Source organism: Ambystoma mexicanum, chromosome 6q (assembly GCF_040938575.1).
Source record: "Ambystoma mexicanum isolate Mex_15411 chromosome 6q, UKY_AmexF1_1, whole genome shotgun sequence".
NCBI lineage: Eukaryota > Metazoa > Chordata > Amphibia > Caudata > Ambystomatidae > Ambystoma > Ambystoma mexicanum.
The window spans coordinates 481,211,851-481,225,302 of NC_090937.1; the positions used below are offsets into that span (position 1 = coordinate 481,211,851).

At 44.2% G+C, this 13,452-nt stretch overlaps 1 protein-coding gene across 1 annotated transcript in view; it reads left to right on the plus strand.

Annotated features, from left to right (window-relative positions):
- Nucleotides 1-13,452, plus strand: part of TACR3 (tachykinin receptor 3) — a 1,544,685-nt gene that overhangs the window by 1,322,309 nt on the left and 208,924 nt on the right. The gene's annotated exons all lie outside the window — the stretch shown is intronic.

Here is a 13,452-nt window from a genome sequence, read left to right on the forward strand (position 1 = left end):
GCCCCACTCCTTCCATCCCATCACCTACTGCTGCCTCAACCGAAGGTAAGAAGCGCGCTAGTAGTCCCCTGCTCCACTTACGCCCCACTCCTTCCACCCAGTCCTCAGAGTGCCACAACACGACACAGATGCTACCACTTAACAAGCTGTTTCGCAAATCATGCGTGTGTTCAAGGTATCACTTTAAAACATTGGGCCTCATTACGACTCAGGCGGTAAGGGTTTTACGGCGGCGTTAACAGCGCCGACCCTTACCGCCTGAGTACGAGGTCCCTTAGCGCCATGGCGGACTTAACACCTGCTTTTAGCAGGTGTTAAAATCCATGGCGCTAAGGGACCATGGAGTTAATTACGCCACCGTAATTTACGGTGGCGTAATTAACGCCTTCCCCACTCCCATTATGCCCTATGGGGCAAAAATGGGAATGGGGAAGGGTAAATGGGGATTGGGGACTTACCGCCCGCCAAGGTCGGAATGGGGCGGTAAGTCCGCCAACCACCATGGCGTAAACGTAGTTTATGCCATGGTGGTAAAGTCACGGCCCAGGCGGTAACTTACCGCCTGGGTCGTAATGAGGCCCATTCTCTTGTAGACACGTGCTTGTGATTTGTTTGCGACCATCTATCATCGAAACATCGTTTTACAATTGTGTGTCTCAGGCATTCTTAACACAGGCATATTTCATCATTCTGCGTTGCCTCCTTAAATATTCACTGAGATGATTCTGGAAATATAAACAGGACTTGACCACACTACTCATATATTAGATTTAAAAATCGCTCCTCATTTGAGTCAGAAAAGGAAGCATAATACGTACAACTTCTATTTAGAGCAACTACAGCTGCAGGCAACACGAACAGTATTTCACATATGAATCTAGGACTCGTGCTAATATATGATAATGAAGGGTATTGTCTGTGTAAATACTCCCTTGTCATCAATGTTAACTAAAGGCCTTGGGATACATTGCTATTTGTTTAATGCATTTCCATCTAAATTAAAAACGAGTACGTTTTGTTCCAGAATTTGGATGGCAGAAGCCTTTAATACACTGACCAGTCAACAGCCTAAACAACTAGCAGGACCAGGCCCTTTGGAGAAAGCCCTATTAAAGAGGCACTTATTTTTTATGCGTATCTAAGTAAGAAGCCAATTAGATCTTTAAATTCATGTGGCTGCACACGGATGAGCTCCTGACTGAAATAGGGCATTCACCAACCTAGAAACATTTCCATTTTCCATTTTAGATCTGTAATGAGTGGTTTTACATGTTTACAGGACGTGTTGATGGCAAGCAGCTTATTAAAATAAACGGTGGTTATCTAAACGACACATGACCTTGTTATGTGAAAGTTAGCTGTTAATTGAGTTTCGCAATCCAAACTGTATGCAGTTACACGATGTAAGTGCAACATAGAGCTAGTCATTTAGAAATCAGTAATCTAAAGTGAGTCGCAGTGTGATTGAGAACAATGAGATAATGCAGAAAGGGAGTCATGATAGCTACATATGGACCAGACAAGAGAGTTGATAGTGTTTATGCATCTTCAAACATGTGCAAAACTCAGAAGCAAGGACACAGAGTGTGTGTCTGGCAGCATGATACCTCTAGGTTGCATGAAGCTAATAATCGGGGTACCCTCTCCATCAACTGGATATCCTGAGAGGTAGCTCTTCTTTCTGAATTTAGAAAAAATAACAGAGCACCCCTGAGAAACATCTGAGGACACATGAAACAACTAAGAATGAAGTTAAAAAGGAGCTAAAGCCATTTTGTAAATTAGTAAATTTGGAGCTTGATACTATTTGAAATTCCTGCAGTGCTATATGAAAGACGCACAGTTAATGGATGCAGAGCAGAGATGGCACAGTTCATTTCTGGACAGCGCTCAGCTAAACATAATGCCATTCCAGTAACAAGCATCCTTCTACACCCCATGTTTGTCATGTGGCATGCAGTTTATGGTGGGGTTTGCTCATAATCAATTTTCCAAGTACATATTCAAATTCATACTCAGATCATTGGGTCGATCTATGCCCACCTGGAGCACCACAGGCTACTTTGTGGATTATTGTCTTCCATACTATAAAGGCTCCCTGGGTAGTCCCAGAGTAGACATTACATTTTGACATTAATGCAATTGATTAATCTGATCAAAACTCACGTGTTGCTCAGTAATCTTTCCAATCATTACATCACTAGATCAATGGTTTCATGAAAATGACACCAATGAGCTCACTGCCCAAGAATGCAAGGTAACGATCTACTGAAGTTGCTATTATGAAGAATTAAAAAGAAATTCACATATGGAAAGGAAGCACAGGAAAGGCAGGTATACAGAAAAGATATTAAGTGGGAATGCATGTGTTAATGATGCAGAAAGTTGAAGAAGCGATGATTAACCACATGTGTCCTCATTAAGTTTCCAGAGGTTTAAGGTATGGACAATATGTTTCCAAAACGACTCAAGGTTTGGCAGGAGTTTCTCTTGGTCACTTACACAAGGAGCTCTGTGCATGTGTTCAGTGCTTTGAAATTTCATTTATTTCCTGATCTGATCATTGTTTAATTATACGTCTATGTACGATAAGCCTAGATACATGTCTCTCGGTCCTCTTGCTGATATACAGGAACCTAAATAGGTATGTTAGGACATATACCACACACTCTGTACTGCATACTATTAGATGTTTAAAATGGAACACTTTGGTCAAGTGATGGCAGCTGAAAGTGTGGCCTGTAATCATATGATTACACCTGGTGTAGTTCAAAAGTCTAAATGAACATACTTTATTGCTGATCAAAGAATTATCCTTTCCGTGTTTATGCAGTGAATGACCTTTGATTAGAATGCCCTTGTGGTTACAGACCTTTGTGTATGGATGGAAGGACGCTGTAAGCAATTGCTGCTCAAGACAGAATTGTGTTGCAATCTGGACCAGTATCTTGTGCATATGTGTTTGAAATATGGAGAGCTGTGTTAAAGGCAGTGACAAAAAGGCATATGTGCAGCTTGATTGGTTGCATCAAGGCTCCAAGAGATCACAATCAGAATACCTATTGGTAGCTTCTTTCATGACCTCCTTACTCTAACCCTATGATCCAAGTCGCATTTGCATATTTGCAGTGTATAGGGTTTAATTCTTTTTGAGTATCGGTGTCACTTTTCACTCTTACTAATTAGGCGAGAGATACAGCTATTGAGGAGAATGGTCAACAAGAGCATAATGCAATCTGTTGTTCTGTGGTATATTATACTGTGAACCTGGTTGTTAACATACTTGGCATAGTTGATAATATAGGGGGTCATTCCGACCCTGGCGGTAGGGGGTTAACGGCACCGGTAAGGATGCCGATGCCGTTAACCCCCTACCGCCTTATTATGAGGTCCGTTAGCAGGTCCCACCAGGGCCAGCTGGTTTTACCAGCCGGCCTTAGCGGGACCCGTTAAGGGACCATGGAGCTAATAACGGGCCCTCCTTCCCCATTCCCATTGAGCCCTGTGGGGGCTCAAATGGGAATGGGGAATGGTTTTCGAAATGGGGACTTACCAGGTCCGCGTATGTCGAAATGTCCCGGTAAGCCCCCATTCTGACACCAGAGACCCCGACCCGAGTTTGGAGGCAGCCATGGTGCTAATGCCACCATGGCTACCTCCAAACTCGGAATGACCACCATAGTGTTGATGCAGTGAATCTGAGGGAGTTACAATAGAGTTTAGGTTATCAGGGAAATATCATAGTAACTCTTCACCCTAGACTAAGCCATAAGAATATTGTCACTATATCTCAGATGTCCACTATGATGCTTCGCATCGACTATCATAAATGTGAGCTTTCTCATAAAACATCAGAAATAAGTGTATGAGGAGCAAACGTTTCCCACATGGCGGTAACCCAAGCTGTAATACTAGTAAACCTATGTAAGCCTTTTACTGCTGTACTTCAATGATTTCCCATGGGAATTAGGATGTAGACATACAAACAAAGGGCAGGGAAAGTGTTACCTTTGAAATACGTCCCATGCACTATCAACTCCAGCCATTGCAAAATTAAATCCCTTTTAAAATGACAATGATGCAACACTAAAGGAGTTGTGTAACACAAGCCGCCCATCAGCAAGTTCTCCTTTAATGTGGCTATCAAAGCATTTGATAATGCACTGGATCTTATTAGAACATGCCATAAATGTGATAATAGTAGTGGTTTATTTTTAAGGACGGGAAGGGAATGGAGAGGTGGCTACGTATCCTAATTAATGTTTCTATTAAGCTCTGAAATGTGGCAGCCTGTGCTCCCAAAGGCCATATTTCAGCACGGCTGAATGAATCAGTCATTCAGACTTCTGAGGTTGATCAATTAAGTACTATTACATTTGGTAGTAATAATACATATTTTGACAGTGATTAGAAGCAGGAGGAGGCAGAAATGATATAACAACAACTGTTGTACCTGGATATGGGAAACTCTAGGCCACAGTGGCATCAACATGTGGAGTATTTTTGCACATAATGATTGGCCTCAGAAGTATAAAACAAGTTGACTCTAAATAAAAAGTTCTGGATCCAGGGCATAAAAGTCTGCTTGGCCTATGTAGGCAAGCATACTCTTCATTTGTACCTTTGTGAATATAGCACATTGGAGAAAGCCAACACACACATGCAATAAGGATGTTTTTGGCAGGGGATATTGGGATGCAAATGTCATACTCAAGCTCACATTATCAGCAATGTGCAAAGAGTGACTAGACAGTGAGCTCATGACCCTAGGTACTGGAGAAAGATGACATATTCTGTGTGATCATGATATGATCGTTTGAGAGATTTTCAGTGTGTTCAGTCTCCAGATTTACCCACCAAATTGTTTTCATGGTAAGTGCAATTGACCAACAGCAAGTATTTAGCTCAGCCCGGCTAGATCTAGAGGGCATCACCAATATATCTAATCCCTCTGCACAAACTCAAGGGGAGAGTGTTCACACCACCTATATATCAAGGGGGTCTCACCAAATGTTTTGCTCGGGTCCTCGCTAAACACTGTTGCAACCCTTTTATTAACAAGTGGAAAACAGTAGGATGGAGCACTATAGTGTTATCGTCTTTGAGAAATATCATAGTCCTTGCAACTTAGACCATGATGCAAAAAGAGCATTCAGGACTTTGTCAATGTTCTAAATATGCTCAAACATGCTGCGCTGGGAACCACTTTAGCAGGATGAAGTCTTGGGTAGGCATGTTTCACTGCTTTTTCCCAAATTCAGTAGGCTGTATTTTGCCACAAATGGTTCAGAATGTTTAAAATGAGACACTTGTAGAACCTCACAGACAATATTGCACATTACAGCACTATGCTCAGCCTCTCAAAGATAGTTCACATGTTAGGCACTTGCATCTGAAATGGAAACAGGCCTGAACTTCTCAAGTTCAAGTCCCAGCAAGGCCAACTCAACCCTTCATCCTTCTGAGGGTGAAAAGTTGAGACGATTACATTGGATAATAATAACAGATAGTATTGCAGTTATTAGAGCCAGGAATCCTTCATGCAGTGCATCATAGAAACCTGATAATATCATGACTATCGTGCTGTGTTCTATAATGTCTCCTTAGCATCAAACAGGTGTATTGTAATGGGAAGGTTCCTCAAAGTTTCAATTGTGACTCACACCTAACAACAGAATTAAAAATTAATATTCAGAAAAACCATGTGTCCAAAAAGCTCTAGTGTGTTGCTCTTGTATACATTCCACTTTATTCTTTAATCCTCTCCAGTCACTCACGCTATGTGTCCTTTGTCACGATGCTAATGAACTCTAATAGCAAATGTGTACTATAATAATATCAAATATTGCTAATCTAAATTCCATAACTAACTTCACAATTCAAACGTTTTCACTTTCTCTTAATGCTCAACGTAAGGCCAGATAACATCTCACTCTGCCTACACATGTTTTACTTTGTGTGTAGCTAAAATTACCAATTGCTACCCACAGCAAGCTTCTTCAGGGCTGTACATCAAAATGGAAAGATAAACAAAAACACAAAAGAACGATAAGCAGTAGGTAGTGGGTATTATTTAAACACATGATCCGTCTCTATAACAGTTGTACTCTACCACTCGTTAAAATAAAAATGTCTATCTCTTAAACCATTATCCTAAAACATAAACAGTATGTAATACTATGATCTTCGATATATGAGTATTGTATAAGATGTATTGTATGTTGTGAAACACATGACTCCTGCTAAATTCACTATTCACCTCTTTTTAGAACATTACGTTTTCAAATGGTCACTTTCTGAGAAAAAAATGGCACTTAATGTATTCATGTGGTTTACTATTACTGTCTTACTTTATATTCATATCTATTTACCATGTGACTGCTTAATTCCTTAATGAGTCTATTGACTGTGTCTACATACCTTTCACCAATGTTACATTTTTAGAATTCTCCTCTTTCCATATTAAATAATCTTGCTTTAGTTGTTATACAAAGTGTTTTCTTATAGTCCAACTTCTAGTTGCTCTGGTGTACAAATACGTATACTTTGCCATTTCCTCAATACCCACTATGCACATTAGCAATTTGCATATACACAATAGTAGAAATGTCCAGTTGCCAGCAGACCCACTATCACACATTGTCAGTTTGCATTATGTCAAGTTTAGCGGAATACAATTGCTTTGACACTTAGGGCCTGATTCTTATATTGGCACAGTGAGCATGCTAAATAGCACGTTTCACTGTGCCTTTCCTTGATGCCTAGGCACCACAGGTATTCTCAAGTGGGCGTGGTCGTCATCACAGTGCACCACGGTGCTCTGCCTGCAATCCACCTGTTTCTGTTGAGAATCTCTACAGCACTTTCGTGAAATAACGAGGGATTAGTAATTTCACGAAAGTGCTGCGAAATCATAACAAAATGCACATGCTCTGCAGAGGCCAGCAGAGGCAGAGCAAGTTGTGATGTGGATGCTGAACTATACGTGGGTCGGGACTTGTACTCATTCGTACACAAGTACACCACTCTGCTACATTGGCAACAGAAGGCGAGTAGGGAGATCACAATTTGAAAGGCATGCAGTGACCCGGTGAGCTGAGTCCATTGCAAATGTCAGCACCCTGCAGGCTGAAAAACCAGAAAGGAATTTTTGTTTATTTGGTAAATACAACCTGTGCAGCGGATGCACATGGACTAAATAGTGCAGCTTTTCCGAGCACCTCCATCCACAAGAACGACACCAATTTGGTTCCACACATCACCGCCAAACTTATGCAGTTCCGAAAGTGGCGTAGTGTCACAAGAATTAGCATGCCAAATGCCAAATACCGAAAGTGCCGTTTGCTAGGTCGGTTTTCAGCCCTTCTTAGAAACCAGCACATATATTCCGAAAGTGGCGCATTCCTTCTGACTTCAGAAGAATGCGCCACCTTCAGAACAGGTCTTAAGTACCGAAAAGGTTGCTAACACTTTCTGTGACCTTTTCGGCACTTAACATCTTGATCAGAATCGAGTGCTCAATTAATAAAAGTATACTTTTGTTTGGATAGAGTGGCAGGGCCTTATGCAGTCTGCTCATCATTTTTCCTGTGACATTTATTTTGTCGTCCCAAATGAGTGCTCCTCAATCTACATTGTTGTGATTTGTATTCTGCCTGTGGAAATATAGAAACCGACCTTACATACATGTTTGTTTATATGACTTGGGAACAGTGACCTTCGTTGAAAAGGTTATGCATGGATATGAACAGATTTACCTTTCACAGGTAATACTGCAATTGGAGCAAATTGTACGACGATTGTCTCCTTTAGGCGTTATTTTTGGTGTAATCTGTTTAGCATTCTTGTCGGTTGGGCCCTTACTTTCATGCCACGACCCGTTTACATTTTTTTCATTTTTTCATTACACAACTTATCTCTTCCCACCTCCCTTCATGTATCTTGTGATATATGCAAGTGATATTTAAAAGAACAGCATGTCTTTTAATTGTATTGTAGCTGAAAGGAACTTACTGGACAATATTAGGTTCTGTAATTACACATTTGTTTAATTTTCTTTTATAATGTAAAATAAAGACACATTTACTAATCAGAACTATTTTGGTTTATCACAAGTTCTTATCTTGTATCATGTATTACTTTTAAACTGAACGATTGCTGTGAAATTTTCCAATTTATTGCAGCATTACTTCCCCTTGTTTGCCTCAATAAAAATGTGAAACCCCCAGTAATGCAACAGGTATTTTTATGGCATGCAAAGGTGATTGTCATCTAGCTTTAATCATATGCTGGAGTACTTCTGTGACAGAATGCATTCTGGCGAGGGTAGGATACTGTGAAGGATTGCCATATGGCAAGGGTGTAGAAACCCTGGCTTTTTTAAATTGTTTTTATTAATAACGAGCAGAAGTACCTATTACTGGGCTCAGTGTCTCTTTAAGACAGAGAGAAGTCCATGTGAAGCGAGTGACATGGTCATGTGATGTAAGAGGAGGGAGGAGAAAGGGAGAGTTAGGCAATTCCTAAGAAGTTGTTAATAAAGTAAGACGTATAGTCCACCGGTGTGCACTCCATTTATTTAGGCATGGCCTTCCCGCCGTAACAACTGACAATGAGGTTTATACCTCGCACAACAAAGTCCTCCTCCTTACCATGTATGATTCCGCCGTCCTACTCCAACGCGGCTCCCTGAGCTGGGTCTGCGGCTGCCCTCTTAAGCCGGTTCCTCCTGCGGCACGCCCGATCCCGGGCCTTGCCTTCCTCCTCCTCCTGCTAAAGCATCCAATTTCCAGAGAAGAAGGTGCACATTAATGAAGCGCTGTCTCCGACCCGCGCGGCAATCCGCCAGCGGGTGAAGCTACAAAGTCCTACAAGCCACGTGCTCCTGCCAGGTGGGTTGCACCCCTCCCCCCCACTCCAACTATCGATTTCCCCACACGCACGTGGGCCTTCTGAGGACACGTTTGAACTGCATACTGAATCAGGGGCAAGCCTGTTCCCCACCCATAACAGGACATCCATAAAGGAGCCCGCTCCTCCCAGCATCGCGCCAGCCCTCCTCAGAAAACACGTGGTGACACAGTGCACCACCTCCTGCCAGCGACCACCGGTATACTGTGTGGATGTAATCTCGTGTGCATCAGCAAAAAGGGAAGTGTGCCTAACCCACAACATACCTGAACCTACTTGCCAGGCAGCTTATATCTGCTCCTTCTACTGGTGCCATCAGGAGTTCACCCCCTGGCGAAGCTGGGCAGCCTCAAGCAAGCCAGGCTCCTGCCACAAACTCTACTGCCACTGCATGGCGTATGCCTCCCCCATTCTCTAGGACCCCACAAGCGGATAGAGAGGCTCAAAGACTTTAACAACTTCATCATGGCAGCAGACGAAGAGGCCTCCCCTAAATTACGCAGCATTTTCCTCAATATAGCCTGAAACAAGGTCAAAACACTAATAAAGACCATTACAGCGGCAGGACACCCTGATTTTGCATCACTACTCACAGCCCTTATCAAGAGACTCGTCATTTAATCAATGCACCCAAAAAATAGATGAAACAGTAGACAAGTTCATCACCAGACTACAAATCAAAGGGGTGCACTGCCACTTTCAAGCATTCTCATTGGATGAAGCTATCTGCCTACGTGGAATTGAAGGATGTGTCTCACAGACGCTTAAGAAACAACTGCTCAAGAAACCACTCACCATCGAAGAGGTCAAGAAAATGGCCAACATCCTTGAAAGAGTCGACATACACGCTACTCAGATGTCAAGTAACACCATGCCCAAGCAGGACAAAGGTGACCTAATAGCGGCAATCCAGCCAAACACCATGAGCGGGGGTGACAAGAACACAGGGATAGGCTACTCGTCAACACCGAGGATGCAACGGCAGTACTACCGCTGTGGGTTGGCCTTTCCCCACTTGGAACATGCCCGCACTCACCCAGAGGTGCGGAAATGGTGGACGAAAAGGCCACTTTCAGTCAGTCTGCAGAGAGGGCAGGCCTTTTCCCACACCACGAGTGTTGCCAGCGCCACAGTACAGGTCATACAAGCAGACATCACAGAACCAGGCATACCAGATGTGTCCATACCAACAGGGACCAAGAAGGTATGTGAGGGTCGTAGAAGAACTCTACCCTGAAGATGAACCTCAAGAACTTGAGGCACATGACCAGAATCCACAAATTTGTGATGAATATGATGGACCACCACCATCACGCCAAGGATACTACGTGGTGCCACCTCAAGGACAAGAACAAGAGAGTGACCAATGTGACCAGTACACGCAGGATGAATACGTGAACCTCATAATGGACGAAAGAGAAGCCATTGAAGCACCCAGAATACCAGTAGAGATATGTGGCAGCCATTTCTGCTTTCTAGTTGATTCAGGGGCCACTGTGAACATCATAGGAGAGACAGAATTTCAACAGAACCCCAATAAACCAACACTAGCGCAAGATTTTGCAAAGGGGTGCTGACATCCCGCTACACTCAATTGGTTCATTGAAACATCTGCTCATCCATGGTGAACGTTTCACAACAATGGTCATCCACGTGATCCAGAGCCCAACCAAAGTAAGGTGAATCCTAAGCTATAGTACAGCTTCCTGTCCAGGTCTAATCGACATTCATGTACAGGAAGGTGACACCATCTACTCGATGCCCCGCTACACCTGAGGCGCAGAACCAGATTTGCAGCATGGGAAACAAGCAATCAACGATACACACCATTACGAAAGACACCATACAAAAAGAGTTCCTGCTCCAATGCAAAGGACTAGACAAAATGAAAGGGCCTCCTGTCAAATTACACATCGATCTCTCGGTTCGCCAAGTCCCTTAACACCCGAGGAGAGTTGAGTTTCATCTTCAGGAAGCCATGTCAAATGAGCTTAACCAACTTCTGAAGGACGACATCATCGAGCCTGCCACAGGCCTGATGCCATGGGTCTCCCCACTCGTAATCGTGCCCAAGGAAGGGGGTCGCATGAGACTCTTTGTGGACATGAGGATGGCCAACACTGCCATCCAAAGAGAACGGCACCCTGGACCAAGGATAGAGGACATGATTGTCCAACTTAACAAAACAGTCCTTTTTTCCAAACTTGACCTCAACGAGGGGTACCATCAGTTGGAACTCCTCCCTGAGTCAAGAGGCATTACCATCTTCTCCACGCATGATGGACTCTTCCGGTACAAACACCTAAACTTTGGCTTATCGTCAGCGGCTGAAAACGTAGACAAGGCCATCAGGCAAATCATCAGGCCGATAAAAGGAACGCTCAACTACAGCGACAATATTCTCGTATTTGGGAAGTCACAAGAAGAGCAGGACACAGCCCTATGGGCAACCTGCACTGCCATTGAAGGAGCAGGGCTGACCCTCAACGTAGAAAAGTCATCTATTTAGCAAAACCAAACTCAAATTCTTCGGTCACATTTTCGCCGCTGAAGGTATGGCACCGGACCCTGACAAAGTCTCCAGCAAAAACCAACCTTCAAGAACCAGGTCAGGCGGCCGATGTGTGATCATTCGTGGGGATGGCGGGCTACTGTGCCAGATACATCCCACACTTCGCCACCATCACAGAGCCGCTACGGTGTCTGCTACAGAAGGATGTCTTCTTCGCATGATCGACTGAATACCAAACAGCGCTTGACACCATCAAACAGGCCTTAGCTGAGGCCAGAAGACTTGCCTATTTTGACCCAGAATGGCACACATGGATCATAGTGGATGCAAGCCCAGTGGGGCAGGGGGCTATGCTGGCACAAACCAGCGGGACAGACGTCCATCCAAGACACATCATGGCATCCAGCTGGTAAACCGGTGCCCATACCGGGAGACACCAAATACATCAGCTATGTGACAGCCAATGCGCTCCCTCCAGCCATCTCACTCGAGGCTGTAGGGTCAGCCTCGGCTGCAGACCCCTCTATGGCCTTAGCGATCTGCCTCACTGAGAACAATAGATGGAAAGACTACCGTCGAGCTGTGCTCAGACATTCGGGGCATGCAATGATGAAATGGAAAGGTTAGCCAAGATACACACAGAGCTAGCTTTACAGGACAAGATACTACTTCTAAGAGGATGCTGACTGGTCATCCCGGCGACTCTCCACTCCAAGGTCATCAAGATGGCCCAAGATGGCTACCATGGCACGGACAACACCAAATGCCAACTCAGATGCCATGTGTGGTTCCCGTTCCTGGATGCAATGGTAGACCGGTGGGTAAAGAACTGTGTAGCATACCCATGCACAGCCAGGCCCGAACCTCCGATCCCGCTCCAACCAACACAGATGCCAGAACACCCATGGGAGAGAGTCGCTGTAGACTTCTACCGACCCCGCAAGTCTGGAGAGTATCTATTACTCTTCATTGATGAACACTCCAGATTCCTGATCGTGAAGAGGGCAACATCCACTACATTCACCCAGGTAGCAGCCATCTGTGATGAGATTGTAAGTGAGTGGGGAATCTCAGACACCATAAAATCTGACAATGGCCACTCTTCAGCGGCCATGAGTTTGTGGCCTTTGCAAAGCACATGGGGTTCAGGCATCAGAAATGTACACCACGCTGGCCTCAGGCCAAAGTGATGGTGGAAAGATTCGTGGCTTCAATCAAGAAAACCCTGCAAAGAGCCCGCGTTGAAGGCGCTGATCCTCACCAATCGCTTTGTAGAATGCTAAGGAACTACTGCAACATGCCTCATGAAACCACAAATAGGACCCCTGCGGAACTGATGATGAAGTATCAGGTTTGCACCCAAATCTTTAGACACCCAGCAAGACAGCCAAAAGTGGATCAGGAAGTCATAAGGAAGGATGCCAAGTGGAAGGAAAGGACCTGAGGTGAGACAAATGAAAGGAGAGGAGCATGACCAAAAGAATTCCATGTAGGAGATGAAGTTTGGGTCCAACAAGCCACCAGTAGAAATACTTACTCACAATTTGTCCCACAACCTCTCCAGGTCACCACTGTTAAAGGAACAATGATAACTGCTGGGAATGTAGAGAAAGAGTTAACACCAAACAGCTAGCTATTTAAGTGCACCGTCAGAGATGACGAAGAGAGGCCTGCACCTCCCGATTAGGACCCAGGACCATATGACTCCAGAGACAGTTTGTGGGTTCCACCTGAGCCCATGGCGCAACACCTGACAGAGACGACTAACAGCCCAGAGAGGGGCCTCAGTGAGAGGTCCATGGGTCGGCCGCAAAGAATCATCAAGAAGTCACCAAAGCTAGTTGAAGAATGCTGATAGCAAGCAAGGACATTTGTCCAGGGGTGTTGTTGCTGGGCTCAGTTGGAAAAATTGGAAACCTCTGGAATGCTACCTGCCTTCACCTTCGTTTCTCAGGTCCATTTGCCTCTCATATATTTTTTGTTTCTCTTCCTGGTGAACAAGCTTTACGACTTTTCCGCATGCCACAAAC